Here is a 16945-nt window from a genome sequence, read left to right on the forward strand (position 1 = left end):
CATTAAAAAAAATTAAGTTTGTTTCTTTATTTTGAGAGACAAAGCTCACACTTGAGGGGGGGTAGAGACAGACAGAGGGGAGAGAGAATTCCAAGCAGCCTCCATGTGCTGTCAGTGCAGAGCCTGATGTGGGGCTGGAACTCACAACCCATAAGACCATGCATGGCCTGAGTGGAAATCAAGAGTTGGAAGCTTAACTGACTGAGCCACCCAGGCACCCCTCCTTTGTTCATTTTTAAAACAAAGATTTGAATATTTCTGCTTCTTTTCTTGTTACATGGGAAATAAGAGAAAATCATAAGTCCACTATATTTCTATATCTGAATTTCTTAGCTAAAATCACTCCATCAACTGTACGAATAGTTCAGATAATCCTCGGTAGTTAAGCTGGCAGGTGAATCACATAAAGGATTCAAACATGTAAAAGCTTTCTGGTAGCCTGAAGCTATTTCTCATATAGATTACTAAAATTACTCTTCAAGATAAATTTTCATTCTCCTTGCAGTAATTGAGGTAGATGCATTTTTCTACACAATCACTCATATTTGTTTTTAATAGGTTTGATTTAAATACAAAATAGTTGAAGTCTATTAATCAGTAAGTAATTAAAATATAAAATAATATTGGGCTCCTGCGTGGCTCAGTTGGTTAAGTATCCAACTCTTGGTTTGAGCTCAAGCCATGATCTCAGAGTTTCATGGGTTTGAGCCCTGTGTTGAGCTCTGCGCTGGTAGGGTTGAGCCTGCTTAGGATTCTCTATTTTCCTCACTCTCTGTCCCTCCCCTACTCATGCTGTCTCTGTCTCTCTCAAAATAAATAAGTAAATTTAAAAAGGAAACTTAAAAATATACATATAAAATAATATTTAATTTTTGCTTTAGTACTAAACATTGTGCAAGAAAAATATGTGCTATATAAACTTACATACCATAGGATATACACACTTAATGAAATTATGATTTATTTGAATTTTCCAAGTTAGCAGGCCTAGTGTGGTTCCTACTCACTAGAGACAGTAGGCTCATAATAACCACTTGCAGCCTCATTCCTGCACACAATGTGAAGATTTGGGACAGAGGCACCAAAGCCTTGGGATCATTGGCACAACCTCCTGACTGATTTCCTCAGCTGTCATCCATCTCATGCCCTCTAATGCTGTTTGCACGACCACCTGCAATCTAAATCTGACCATGTCAGTCTCTAACTCAAAGTATCATTACTCGGGGGCTGATGTTCTAAAGACAAGCTAGCCCGCCAGTCTTGTATTCTGTCGCTTGCACATGTTCCTTGGTGTCTCTGACGTTGTTAACCATTATGCACGCTCTCTGTGCCTGGAAAAAGGATCTTCCTCCTGCTTGGCTCCTGCATATCCTTCAACACTCGACTCCTGTGTCGTCTTGTCTGGGAAGCCTTCCAGCCCTCATCAAGTCACAGTTAGCCGCCCCTGTTCTGTGTGCACAGAAGCCCCCGCCGGGGTTGGAGGTGTGAAAAGAGTGTGCCAGAAGAAATCTTACTCTGAGAAAATATTCATAAGGTTCAAGGCTGTCTTCACATTTCTGGGCGTCGCAGCTCCTCAGAATAGCCCGAAAGGAACAATCTTTCCTGTGTGGGTAAGATGCTTCCTTCCCTGATTTCAGCGGCTGTGCTTCAATCAACATTGGTTATAGAAAGCACGAGCCAATATCCACAGTCTTTCTTCCTCTGGCTGGTAGATGAGGTGGGACCGAATCAGGAATTAGCCGTCAGCAAGTCCTTTCTCTATGAATATGGACTAGGGATACAAAAGAAAAACAAATTATGATTAGTGCTTTTTTTTTATTTGCTAATTTTTTTTCTGGCCTATACCTTTAATATCTAAACTCAGGAGATTTTGGCTATTATGCTTTTTAATGTACCTTGGGGGGGGTGGAGTAAGTATACATTTACACGGTTTGCTATGTTTGCCTTATTTGCCACATTTGGTTCTCTTTATTTTTACTATGGATTTGAATTACTACCACCTGGTATAATTTTTGTTATTCCAATATACTTTTGATTCCATGCAACTGTGTTGTACAATTATTGTCAAAATTATTACATTTTACATGGTTTATGCCTAACACTACAATTATATACATATTGTTTAGCACAACAGATTGTGAAAGAAGTTGAGGAAAGAAAAGAGAAGTATGCATTTGTACTGTCTTTTACAATCACACAGTTACCTTTACTGGTGCTGGTGTTTGGTGCGTGCGTGGAATTTTCAGGAGTGATTTGCTTTTAACCTGAAGAACTGCCTTTAGTATTTCTTTAAGGCCGACCAAGGAACAAATTCTCTCAGCGATTTTTGTTCTTGTTTAGTACTTATTTATTTTTAAAACTTTTTACATGTTTATTTATTTTTGAGAGAGAAAGAGAGAGAGAGAGTGCTGGCAGAGGAGGGGCCGAGAAAGAGGAGACACAGACTCTGAAGCAGGCTCCAGGCTCCGAGCTGTCAGCACAGAGCCCAATGCAGGGCTCGAACCCACGGACATGAGATCATGCCCTGAGCCGGAGTCAGACGCTTAGCTGAATAGACTGAGCCACCTCAGCTTTTTTTTTTTTGGTAAGTGATCTCTATGCCCAGCATGGGACTTGCACTCAAAGGTCACATGCTCTATCGACTCTGCCAGCCAGTCACCCCATCTCAGCTTTTATTATTTTTGTAGGATGATTATGACGAATGGAATTTTGGTAGACAGTGTTTATCTAGCCCTTTAAACATATCATTCCACTGCTTTCTGACCTGCACTGTTTCTGATACACCAGTTTTCTTCTAATCGGGATCTCATATGACGAATCATTTTTGTCTTGTTGCTTTCAAAGGTTTTTTATTTAAGTTTTGATGTTGACATTTTATTTTATATTTTTAAGTTTATTTATTTTGGGGGAGAGAGAGAGAGAAGTGAAGGGGCAGAGACAGAGGGGAGAGAGAGGGAGAGAGAGAGAGAGAGAGAGAGAGAGAGAGAGAGAGAGAGAGAGAGAATCCCAAGCAGGCTCCACACTGAAAGTTTGAACCTCCCACGGCATGGCTCAAGCTTACAACTGTGAGATCGTGGCCGGAGTCAAAATCAATGACTTGGCTGCTTAACCCACTGAGCCACCCCTGTGCCCCTGGACTGCACCATTTTAAATTTGATGTGTCTGAGTGTGGATATCTTGTGTTTACCATATTGAAGATGGGTGCATTTCTTGGTTGTATATATTTTTCATCAAATTTGAGAAGTTTCCAGCCTCTAACTCACTATTTTTTTTTCTCCTTGCTCTTCTTTCCTGGTGTTCACATTACATGTATGTTTCTATTCTTGATGGTGTCTCTCCTTCCTCTCAGAGCCTGTTCATTTTTCTTCATATTTTTTTTCCTGTTGTACTTTGGCTTGAATAATCTCTAGCAATCTATCTTCAAGTTTTCTGATTTTTTTTCTTCTGTCAATTCAAATCTATTGTTGAGCCTCTCCAGTAAAACTTTTATTTCAGTGGCAACTCTAGAATTATTCTTTAGTTCTTTTTTATAATTATCTTTTCATTGATATAGATTGGAGGTTCCAACCATCCCCTCCTTGGGTTTGATTAATTTGCTAGAGCAGCACACCGTACTCATTTCATTTACTAGATTACTGGCTTATTGCAAGGGGACATAGGGACAACCTCTTGGAAGAAGTGCACAAGAGAAGGTGCAGGGAAGGGGAGTGGAGGTTCACTGCCCTCTCTGGGTATGCCAGTCTCTCAGATTCTCCAAGTGTTCACCAGTCCCTGGTCTTTTGGGTTTTTATGAAGACTTCATTACACAGACATTATTGACTCAATCATTGGCCATTGGTGATTGACTCAACTTCCAACCCCTCTCACTAACTTGGAGGCAGATGTGATTGGGCCAGAAGAGGTGGGACTGAAATTCCTAACACCTCAGTCGCACATGGTTGGCTTCTCTAGCAATCAGCACTCATTCTGAGGCACAGTCCAAAAGTCACCTCCTAGGCATAACAAACAATACTTTTGTCACACCCTTCACATAGGAAATTCTAGAGGTTTTAGGATCTCTGTACAGGGAAAAGGAATGAAGACCAAATAAATATTTCTTATTATAAACTGTAATATTCACAGGAATCCTATTTCTTGATGGGAAGCTTGTTTTACAGGGAGAAGGAGACTGATCTTGATAACACTTACTCAATACGGAACTTCTATCAAGCTGAAATGTGGGGGGAGATGGGCTATACTGTATCCTAAATGCCACAGACTCTTGTTGCTTTCAGTAAGATTTAGTAGATTTTTTGAATAGGTGTTTTTGATGATCTGTATATCCTTATGACAACTTCCAGAGACTCTAAATGGTGGTTATTTGAATAATTTTCACCAGTAATGATAATTTCACCAGGGAATGGGTACATGGGTTGCTCATATGCACATTCTAGACATTGACACCTGGACACTGTTTTTAACTATGAGAGAAGTAGCAGAGATTTATCTAGAGATACCAGAGGAAGCAGACACATAGAAGAAGATACAAGGAACAGAGACAAACATCTCCCTGTGGTCCCTAGGACTTTCCAATCTGGTTTCAGTCTACATTCTTGCTATCATGTTCTGAGACACCAACACAGCCTTAAAACACATCAACCGTTTTTGCTATTTGTGGGCAACCAAAGACTCTAACCAAGTAAATAATTTATGAGTTAAACCACAGAAAGTTTGAAAGCCAAGTAGTAAGAGGTGTGATTCAGGATGGCACTTCCCACAGTTGATATATGGAATTCTTTTAAAACAATCTAAACTTTCTAGAGTTCTAATAAAATTCTTTTCAGAATGGTTACTCACTATGTGTATGACTTTTCCCATCTGTAATAAAGACATAACAATAGTACCTACTAATAGAGTTGACATTGGAGTAAAATGAGTTAAAGACTATAAAGTGTTTTTAACAATGTCCATAGAGTAAGCTATGAACAGGAAGGACTAAAAGTCCTTAGGAAAAACTTTGGGGACAGTTTTTGTAGGATGTAGGACAGTTATGATAATAACCATAATGCAACTGTATTAATACACTGATAATATGGGATACCTGAGTGGCTCAATAGGTTAAGTGTCCAACTCTTGGCTTCAGCTCAGGTCACGATCTCTGGGTTCTGTGGGTTCTAGCCTTGCATTGAGCTCTGTGCTGATGGTGCAGAGCCTACCTGGGATCTTCTCTCTCTCTCTCTCTCTCTCTCTCTCTCTGCCCCTCCCTAGCTCATGTTGTCTCTGTCTCTCTCACAAATAAACTTTAGAAAATTTTAAAACACACACACTGATAGTATTTATTATTTTTAAGTTTAAATTTACATTGGTTAAATTAAATCATTTAATGAAATTAATTCTACTTAACTCTATTCAAAGAAGGGGCCCAGTCCCCTATATGGTTATTAATCCCTGAGTCCCATGGATAATTCTCATGTCAGTTGCATTTATCTAAAATATTACTAGGATTTAACTTCTAATTATAATAAAATTAAAGAACTTGTTTCCATGCCCATTTAATTTCATTGAGCCATATTTCATCATATCAGTTCAGCATTTACTAAAGCATAACTATTCATAAGAGATAGCCACGTGGTCAAACCATAATCTATTCTGGTAATATGGCACTGTAGAGAAGGCTACAAGAGAAAATATCATTCTAGAAGATGGCAATGCATAGTTATATTCTGGTCAAATTATTGTTATTCTAAACATAGGCAGTTTCAAAATCTGACAAGTTATGCAGTTACATCAGTGAAGAACATGATGGACTTTATCACTTTTTTATATAAGTAAGAATACTATGTCATGTGAGTAAAACCTATAAAAATTAAAGAAATCTTTGTGTTTACAATACACTATACAATATAAAACATACATTTTCAGAAACTATAAAATCTTTATCCATGTACCAGGTTTAGAGTAATATTTTTTAAAATTTCTATTAATTAATAAGGTGTAGAAATGGTAGCAATGGGAGAAGTCTGGATATAAACGGTGGCAAAATGCAAGTGTTTTTTTTTTTAAATTTTAATGTTTATTTATTTTTGAGAAACAGAGAGACAAAGCATGTGCAGAGAGAGAGAGAGAGGGGGACAGAATCTGAAACAGGCTCCAGGCTCTGAACTGTTAGCACAGAGCCCAATGCAGGACTCGAATTCAGGAACCACAAGATCATGACCTGAAGCAAAGTCAAATGCTCACCGACTGAGCTACCCAGGTGCCCCAGTGGTTTCTTTTTAATAATCTTTCATCTCTCGTTTTAATGTTTTTTAATATTTATTTTTTAGTGAGAGAAACACGTACAGAGTATGAGTGGAGGAGGGGCAGAGAGAAAGAGAGACACAGAATCTGAAGCAGGCTCTAGGCTCTGAGCTGTCAGCACAGAGCCCATTATAGGGCTCGAACCCACGAACTGTGAGTTCATTACCTAAGCTGAAATCTGGTGCTCAAACATCTGAGCCGCCCAGGCGCCCCACTAATCTTTCGTCTTTAGCTTATGTTTGCCATTGTGATTATTTTCTCTGTAATCTTGAAACAATTTAAAAAATATTGGAAATTTAAAGATATAGTCCTAAAGCCTTGTATTCTATTTTTAACATAAACAACATAAACAATATTTAATGTCAGCTCAATTTTAAGTGATGCAAAACACACTATAATGTACTTAAAATAAAGCTTTTTGCTTACCTTACCCAGAACTTTAAATATGAAAATGTATTTAGAGTATGGATTAGACGAGACACAACATATACTTCATAATTTCAAAGATACCAAGTTATCCAAACGAGTACCAAATCTTGACACTTCCATAATACAAATAAGTTATATCCCTTAATATTTTTTTTGTATTTTTATATCATCTATTTCCCCCCTCTGAGAATGGAAGAAACACACTATAAATCAAACAAATAACTTTTGCATGATAGATTATGAAAAACATTTGATCTTTTGATCTTGAAACCGCATAGCCAAAATGCTTTTATTTCCTGGCATGAGTCCCAGACTCCAAGTGTCATTCAATGGAAACATTTTCATGATATAGTGTCTGATATTTTACATTTTATACTTCTATATTTTTTCCCATTGGGTTTCTTTATAATTTTTCCTACAAATAGCGGGAAGATATGTTACCAAAGGGAAAAAATTATGAAACTGATTAAAACATGATTTCTTAAGGACACCTCAGCTGTAAAAATAGCTAAGACATTGTAAAGAGAGAAAGAGAACTAAAATTAAACGTGTAACAAAATGGTCGCCTTTACTGCCAGCTATACACAAAGGTTTATGTTCGGTCCCTGAACACAGCAATCCACCATATCTGTGCACATCATGAATACTTGATAAACCCACAGCTACAATAACAGAATAAAAACTGTGTTCATGTTTGCACAAGCAGAATTGTCCAAGGATTTTAACTATCCCAAGGCTCAATCCAGAAAATAGAACATGAATCTCCTTTTTCCTATGACTTCTGAAACTTCCATTAGCTTTGCACACTCAAAAAATGGAAAATTAAACTTACTTCAATTTACATCAGTTCATTTATTTTTATATTAAGTATAATTTATTCATACTGCAACATATAAAGCTAAAAGGTCATTAAATGAATAGTCACGCCAAAAACTACATTTAATAAATGTGTCTCTTCTGAACATTGGGAAAATCTTTTATGTTATAAAACTACATGTAATATAGAGTACTCAGTAAGTAGTGTGGGTAAGCCTACTAGTCCTTTAACACATCATATTATATTTGAAATATGTATACAGAAAGGTTATTTTACTTATATAATATCATCTACTTTTTTTTGAGAAATTACATAAACTTTGCTTACATTGTTATAAAATATTCAAGCAAAAACATTTGGAAAAGCTTCACTGAGCAAACACTTTCAGGTCTAAATTTTTATTGATTTCAGGGTAATATACCTTAGTTAATTTATTTTTCATTAAAATGCGTATTTATTTTATAATGCAGTTTTAAAGAGTAACAACTTGGGAGACATGAAATCTAGTTTCAACTTTCTATCTGCCTAACTGATTTGTCTCCCTAGGTCTCAATTTCTTTTTACTGTTTTAATGTTTTTAATGTTTTATTTATTTTTGAGAGGGAGAGAGAGAGAGAGAGAGAGAGAGAGAGAGAGAGACAGCATGAGCAGGGGAGGGTCAGAGAGAGAGGGAGACACAGAATTTTAAGACAGGCTCCAGCCTCTGAGCTAGCTGTCAGCACAGAGTCTAATACAAGGCTCAAACCCACGAACTGTGAGATCATGACCTGAGCTGAAGCCAGACAATCAACTGACTGAGCCACCCAGGCACTCCTGGATCTCAGTTTCTTGATTCAGTAATTAAAAAAAAACTGTATGTCTTCTACTTACACAATAAATTGTGCTTGGTGACAGGAATACCACTACAATGACATCTTGGTTTTCAAGTTCAAGGTAGTTACAAGACTACTTTGTAAAAATATCTGTTGGTGATGTGAAGTTCAGGCTAGACATAAGACTACTTTCTTTGTGTAATTATCTGTGGGTGATGTGTCTTTGATCATACTGCAAAACAATCTTGCATTGTCGAGCCTTATTTAAAAACTATATTAATGTTTCAGGAAGATAAACTTTATGATAAGGCATAAGGTAAGTAAGCTAAAATTCTTGTGGGAGAGCCTAGAAAGCTAATAGCTATAAAACAAGAAAAAAACCTTTGTTTGGCGGCTAGTGCTTTTGGACTCTTATGGGAGAGGTGGAAAATGATACTTGCTATGGAAATTATATTCCACAAGGCAGGAGCCAATCAAGATTTTGTAGAAGAAATTTTTGAATGCATTTGCCAATCAGAGACACCTGGAAAATCAGAACCAGGTCACAGAGCAAGAAAGGAATCCTGCAGACACTAAAATTCAGAGAGGACTGAGGGGATTCTCAAAAATAATTAGTAGATTACACACAGTCATGGTAGAACAGGTACATTAATCAGCCAGTCAGGAATTTCTGGGAGCTGAATTAATAGTCATTGAGACCTTGACAGCATGACCAAATTTTACACCATTGACCATTTTTATAAATTCTCGTTTCTGTTTCTTAAAATAAGTACAGTCTGTAGCAATGAAAGTCGTGACAAGAAACACACTTAGCCCAGATAGCTATGATTTTAATAAGAAGTGAATAAAAGGATGTCTCCATATCTATCTCTATATCTATTATCTGTCTTCAATCTATGTATCTATGTATCTATGTATCTATCTATCATCTCTCTATTATCCATATATGTATGTATGTGTCTATCATCTATTTATCTTTCTATCTAAACTAGCCATACATTCATCTCAAAAGGCATCCAGAAACTAGTAGTAGCAAGAAGCCACCTGTTGGCTTAAAGGGGCAAGGAAAGAAAACTGTGTCACTAAAGCTAACTGAGAGCTAGATCATGGAGTTGGAGTAGCTTGACAGGAAATACAGCTGAATTTAGAGAAATGTGATCACAGCAAGGGAACAAAACAAAACAACAAACAAACAGACAAACAAAAACAGGAGGGAATAGGGAAGGGTTGATGCAGGCAAGGAATAGGGATGAAATATGCTAAACTCTGTCTTCGTACCCTCAGATCTTTTGTCCGAATTTTCCTTTGGCCAAATCCAACTGGATAGCAGATGGTAAAAGAGCCTGGGTGATCCCATTACTAGAAGTCTCCTAGAGGCATGAAATAGAGCAAAGGTGGCTGAGAATGAGTGTGTGTGTAGGGAGAGTCGGGAATGAGGGAGTGGAAGGCAGAGATGAGAACAAACATTTTCAGTCCAACTAAAATAAAATTTTAGAATAATTAAGTCATTAAATTTCTTGATTAATATGTAAGACAGAGAGCTTTATATTGACTTCTACCTGACTGTATTAATTTAATAAGATTACAAAGAGAATGGGACTAGCCATAAATTTTACCATAGATAAAAAATGTGAAATTTAATTCTTGGAAAATTAACCATATATATAGTTATAACTGTATATATAAAACACAATTTTATTATTTGATATAATATATATGCACATATATGTATATACATATACAATATAAATATACCAATAATTATACTGTGTGTATGTGTGTGTTTGAATGTTGTTTAAACCACTTTCTTCAACATATTCTATTCCTTGTGGAAATCTCTTAGAAAAAACAAAATTCATTGAAATTGACTCCTAAGGTCAAATGTCTTTGGATCTTGTATAAGGTCGAGCATGTTATCTAATGTAAGCATTAACACAGGACCAAAAGAGCCTCTAATAGTAGATGAACTTGTTTCAAAGGGTTCGAAAGGTAGGGACAAGGACTAGTGATTCATTCTGCTAAAGATGGATGATGTTTATAAAGCAAAAGAGATTCATTGACTTATTTATTGATTTGATTTATTGGTTTAGAATGATTTCGTACCCAAGAAGCACTCATGAGTGTGCCACCAGTACAATCAGAGAAAATGCAGCGTCTGCAGCTTGGCGGAGAGGGAGGCGCAGCAGGCAGCTGTGGGCGAAGAGGATTTAATGAAGAAGAGTGATTTTTGTGGCAGAGATACATTTCACAGCACAGCGCTATCCTGAGTCAATAATGATGACTAACCAAGACGGGCTGAGATTTGGAGTAGCAAATGATGCTTGTGGAGTGAATACAGTGAGAGAGAAGGAAAAGACGCCGTGTAATTACAGCTGTTTTATTTCTCTCCCAACTTTGGAGGATTACAGAATAAAATTTTTGTGAATGAGGAGGAAGTCACCCAAAATAAACAAAATCAATAATGGATTTCAGTTTGAACAGATATCCAGAGAACATGAATTTATGTCATAAATGAATAAAGCAAAGTCATTCATAAATAATATAAAATGTTGAGGCACCAACTGCTGACACAGATAATTCCAAGAGTTCAGACTAGGGAAAAAAAAAAAGGAATTGATCCTGGATGACTGATTCTAGAAAACAAATTTGTTGGAAAGATATTGGATCGCTCATAGGATCTTAGAGGCCACACAGCCAGAAACTCTTTCCAAATCATTACGCAGATCTGGTAAACCAAAGACACAACCTTCCTACTCGTGGGAACCAGATGATGCCTGTTGGCCTAATGGAGACTACTGAGACCGAGTCATACAAACTGCCTCTGTGAACGCAACCACCGCTGAGGCTGGCCTGTGGGCTTAGCTGCAGTCACTCCAGACACCTGTCACCCTTCTTTCCATCTCTCGCTTCTGTTTCAGAGTCGGTGTATGAGCAGCAGAAACTTACGTGATAGTACTTTAATCATAAAGAACTGAGAAAGGAAGGATTCAGTATAATCTGGCTTCTACACAAGACTGGGTATACTTCATTAGCTGAGGGATTCTGTAAACATTGAATGGAGATTTAGATGTTGGGTGGACAAAATCAGTAGCAAAGGGTCTCAGAGGCAAATAAGCAAATAGAACTAAAATAACCGAGGACATGTCTATTGGTGCAAATGGACACGGATTGAGAATAAAGGTGTATGTTGGGGAGTCACACTTTACAAACTGCTTCATGGAATGGATGACCACAGGTGGCCATATAACATGGAGAAGAGGATAAAGGTCATTAGAATTTGGGAAGACATTGCATTTAGAAGGTGAGCAGAGGAAAGAGGGCCAAAAATTAGTGACCACAGAGGTAGGAAAGAAAATCAATGTAAGTAACGTAGAACAAAATACGCAGAATGAGCTGGACAGTAGAAACAAAAATGACAAATACTGGAGAAAATGAAGACTGTAGAAAGGTCACTAGATTCACCGACATGACAATTACCAGCTGTCCCCACCCTTGCAAGCATATTGACTGAAGTGAAAAGAGAGATAGTCGAGTTCCAAGGGATTCAGAAGTGTTTCACTAAAAGACAAGAAATAGAAACAGTGTAAACCCATTTAAAAAGTTTATTGAAAGTGGTGCAATGATGCTTGAAGATGTAAGAAGAATGAAGATATTACAGGACAGATGTAAGTGTGTCTACTTTCATAAAAGAAGTATCCACTAGAGACCAAGAATTTAAAAAAATGAAATTGTAAAAAAATGAGCTTAGGTAGCATGTATATTGAATGAAATATGTTTTGGCCAAAATAACCAAACCAGGTAGTAATAAACAACACAACAGCTATTACTATATCTTAATTAATATGCATTTTAAAAAGCAGTGGTCAATTAGGTCACTTAATCTAAACCATCAACATCAGTTTAATCTGCTTAGAAATCCAGACTATAGTCGCAATTGTATTCAATTTGTATACATTTGATGGTAAGAAGAACCATCAAATGATGGTGATCTTTATAGCATTGGGCTTTTTATTTATAAGACACTGTCTACCTTTATTCTCAATCCTTCTTCCAAGCTCTATTCCATTTCCATACACATTGCAAATTAAGTATTCATAAGGTCAAAGTCATCACATTTTCCTCCAAACTTGCTAGCCTGCAGACTTAGTATTATATACACTTTAAGGCTTGAGAGAAGCCTAGTTGTAGGACATCTGATCCAATTTCCTCTCTATTGAATCATTTTTTTTTAAAGTTTATTTATTTATTTTGAGAGGGAGTGAGAGTGGGATGGGTAGAGAGAGAATCCCAAGCAGGCTCTGCACTGTCAGCACAGAGCCTGACATGGGGCTGGAGCTCACGGAACTGTGAAATCGTGTCCTGAGTTGAAACCGGGAGGCTCATGCTTAATCGACTGAGCCATCCATGCACCCCCATCTACTGAATCTTAATCTTATTCCCCCGAGTCATGGATTCTGTAGTTGTGTGATTGCTGTGTTCCTTAATTTTTTCTTGGATACTAAACCATGCCTTGGAAGAGAACACAGACTGCTAACAGTTAAAGAAATGAGAAGCTTAACACAGCATTTTATAATTTACATTTATATAGTTGGTATGTAAAATATGTATTTTGTATTTTATAACTATTGTCTTCATTGTCCTTTTATTCAGCTTTTCCATGAGCCAAATGATGAAACTGGTACTCTGTCTTTAAAGAATTTGCAGATATAAAATTTTTAAGTTTGTAACAGCAAATGTCACATCTGAGAGAATTTTTCTTGCTGGTCAGCATTTTATGGCATTCAATTTATTCTGATTCTAGTAAAATTCCCTGGTGTTTTCCTAGTGACAGTTCCTCTTTATCATCTGTTTATCCTTCAAAATATTGCACACACACCCACACCCACATGAAACATAAAGACCCGCTCTGCCATGGACCTTTTTGCTGAGCACCATACTTTTGTTGGCCTTCTGACTGAAGATCTGAACATAATACTCCTTACACATTTGTTCTAGTAGAATGATTTATAATTGTAGACACTGGCAGTATTTTCAAGGTTTTTCTAGGCTGAACCAGCTAAAGCCTGGAAACATTTCAGCTATGACATAAATTTTGTAAAGCTGGAGCTATGTAAAATAAGCAAATGCTAGTGATGCAGCCCAAATTTAATTAAAATGTTGATCACATTCTGTTACAATAATTGTATAAAACAACAAATAAGATTCAAATATTCTACATCTAAAAACCCTTGGGATTATTCACTAAAGTGTTCTCTTAAAGCCCAAAAACACGAGATGAGACATTAAAAATGGTAACTTGTGAGGACACATAATGTGCCATTTCATCCCCACCTGTATGATGAATTTCAGAGATGCAAAGATTCAACATGTATTTTCTTAATAATGAATATGAGAACAGTTACAATATCTCATGGCTGAGATTGTCAGTCACTGATTAAGTCATATATAATTTATTAAACAAAATGATTGCTGCCGCATATGCAGAAGAATAGGTGTTCTGAGTCAGATCAATTCTGTCAGATTTTTATGTTGAGAAGCTAACATTCTTGCAGATAAAATCATAGGCTCTCCATGGGATTAGTGTACCAGTTATAGGTAAAAAAACACAGTTGGCCGGAAGATGATGTAGTGAATATACTTTTCATCTTTTTCTTAAATTTAGTTTCCCTGGGCCTAACAGAAAGAAAGAAAGAACAAAAGAAAGAAAGAAAAGAAGAAAGACAGACTAGCTTCTAAGTAAGTTTATTGTTTTGCTGTAAGAGAAACATGGTTTTGTACATTTAAATTTATGAGCAGAAGCTGATTGCCAAATTAACAAGTGGCATTGAAAGAAAAAGGGATTCTTTTTCTTCTTTTTCAGCTATTAAGAATAAAACTACACTAACATAAAAGCCTTTATCTGCCATATTCATGCATAATCATGGTATTTAGAATGTTAATATAAAAAGACAAAACTGTAAAATAAATGGCCTTACTCCACCCAACCAAGTTCCCACTCTACTTCCAGCAACATGCACCAAAGTTCCTTTACCCTGTTCCTGTTTTTATGTCCTTTGTAGTTACTTTACAATTTTCAACAATGGACATTCAACTTTTTATCTAGATATAACATTTATACCACTGACTCTACAAAGTGCTGAGAATTTTATACTCTTGTCTTACTCTCACTTGCTCATTACATCCATTCCCCAAATTTTGCCAATAATATTTTCCTTTAAGCTATTTTAGTATTTACTTTTATGACTTTAAATATAATGAATGGTCCATTTCTTGTTGCAGCAACTTTAAGCGGGATCTTTAAGAAAGATGAGTAAAGTAGAATCCAGAATCGCTTCCAACTCAATCACCATCAGTGAGCCACTTTTCTTCGTGAGTGTGGAAGGCAGAAAAAGTGTCTCCCCAAAGATAGATTAATTTTCTAGTCCCTGACACCCTGAACACATCCCAAATGAGTGCATATTACCTTACATATCAAAAGGTGGGATTAAGATAAAGCTCTGGAGAGGAGGAGTTTATGCTGCACACACTAAATGCAGGGTGTCTAAGTGTGCTCATGTATGTTTGTGAAAGGGAGGTGGTGGGGGGCAATTACATGGGCTCACAAAGAGAAGGCTGTGTGAGGAAGAAACGGAGATCAGGGTGATGGAGTCATCAACAAGGAATGCCAACAACTACCAGAAACTAGAGGAGACCAGGAGAGATTCTCCCCTCAAGTCTCAGGAGGGAATGTGAGCCTGCCAACACCTTGATTTAAGACTACTGGCCCTTATAACTGTTAGAAAACTCATGTCTGTCACTTAAAGCCACAGAAATAAGTCTGTTGTTTGAAGCCCCACATCTGCTGTGCTGAATCCTCTTGTTTAAGCCACAGGAAACTTATAACAAATTACAAGTAGTAATCTATTTGTAGCCATTTGTTATAAGCAACCATAGGGAACTTGTACAGGGAATATTCATTATAGAATGTTTCAAATCTTATGTAATATAAATATCATATACTAGGGAGCAAGTGCCCTGTGACCAGATTCAGAGAAAATACAAAGTCAGTAAATTTAGCAAACTTGAAGAGGGTCTTATAAATGACAGCTTTTTCCCCTCATTTATCCCACAAATTACACAAAATCATTTCATATTTTAATGTATTTTGTGTTTGGACTATGACTTTGTTGTAGAGCTTTTTCCTGTTTCTGGGTCATTTTTTTTCTCTTTCCATTCACTAAATAAGCACTGACTCTACCGTATTAATCATGCAATCTGGGTAATAAAATCCCCTTTATTATTAAAGACATTCTTCTCAGAATCCTTTGACTTTCTATTCCACATTAGATTGATTGCTTCTTAGACTGCTGCATAGCTGCCTTCCTGGGAGGCTCTTTTTCTTGCCGTTTTCACCCTTGAGTTAATTTTGGTATTTTCTATCTCTTATAGCTTTCTTTTTATTTTATTCCTTTTTTGGTGTCCTGGAATTTATCAAATGACTTTTTAGAATATTCCAAATATTTTGGTGTCTCTATTCTGCTCCCCCATTAGGATAATTGCTTGGCTTGCTATTAGATTTTAGTCTTCAATTGTCTTTACTAACATCTCAGAAGACATTGTTATCATAACTCCTCGGTGGGACATGATAATTGGATGGCTTTCCAGCCTTACACGGTATACCAGACTATATACTCCAGCCTTCCCCCTTCTCTCATCCTTTCAATGCTTTCGTATTCCTTATACTACAGCAATTCTTGCATTTCAATTTAGCATGAACCATCACGCTCCTATTTTTTGAGAGACTTTGAGCAGAACAGGTATTAGCTCTTCCTTAAATGTTTGGTAGAAATTACTCTGACACTTCTGCGGGCTCCTGGGTGACTCAGTCGGTTAAGCATCTGACTTTGACTCAGGTCATGATCTCATGGTCTGTGGGTTTGAGCCCCACATCGGGCTCTCTGCTGACAGCTCAGAGCCGGGAGCCTGCTTCGGATTCTCTGTCTCCCTCTCTCTCTCTGTCCCTCCCCGACTTGTGCTCTGTCTCTATCTCAAAAATAAACATTCAAAAAAAATTTTTTATAATGTAATTACTCTGACATTTCTAAAAGACATTCCAGAAGCAAATTTGCATCATTTCCTGGAGTTCTTGCCAGAGTATTATATCCCATATCAAAGGAAATTATTCCTGAATTATCTCTCTTTATTCTACTTTATTTTTGAGTTTCTTTCCTTGATTAAGGACCTTCAGAAACCAATCATATCCCTGTCCTCCTTGCTTTTTCTGATTACGTCTTGCTAGGTGTTGGAATTCCTTTAATATATAATCTTTTTTTCTTTCAATAGCCCAAGCTCATCCCTGAGTGATGTTATGACTTAATCCTATATATAAGCATAGTGGCTAGGAGAAGGTGGAGGGCATTTACAGAAGATTCTAAGGGATACACTTGTTATTTTCAAGAGAATCTTCTGAGTGATTTTCAGTCAAGGTGGGGCAGGCTTACTAGCTCTTACTAGGAAGATATAGGCAATTCAATGAGCTCAGTAAGTTCAGAGTATCTAGGGATTCAAGATCTTCAGGGGCATCAACACAAATGTCTCTATTTCATGTCAGTGTCATTTTCTTTTTCAA

The sequence above is a fragment of the Suricata suricatta genome, chromosome 5 (assembly GCF_006229205.1).
Source record: "Suricata suricatta isolate VVHF042 chromosome 5, meerkat_22Aug2017_6uvM2_HiC, whole genome shotgun sequence".
Taxonomy (NCBI): Eukaryota; Metazoa; Chordata; class Mammalia; order Carnivora; family Herpestidae; genus Suricata; species Suricata suricatta.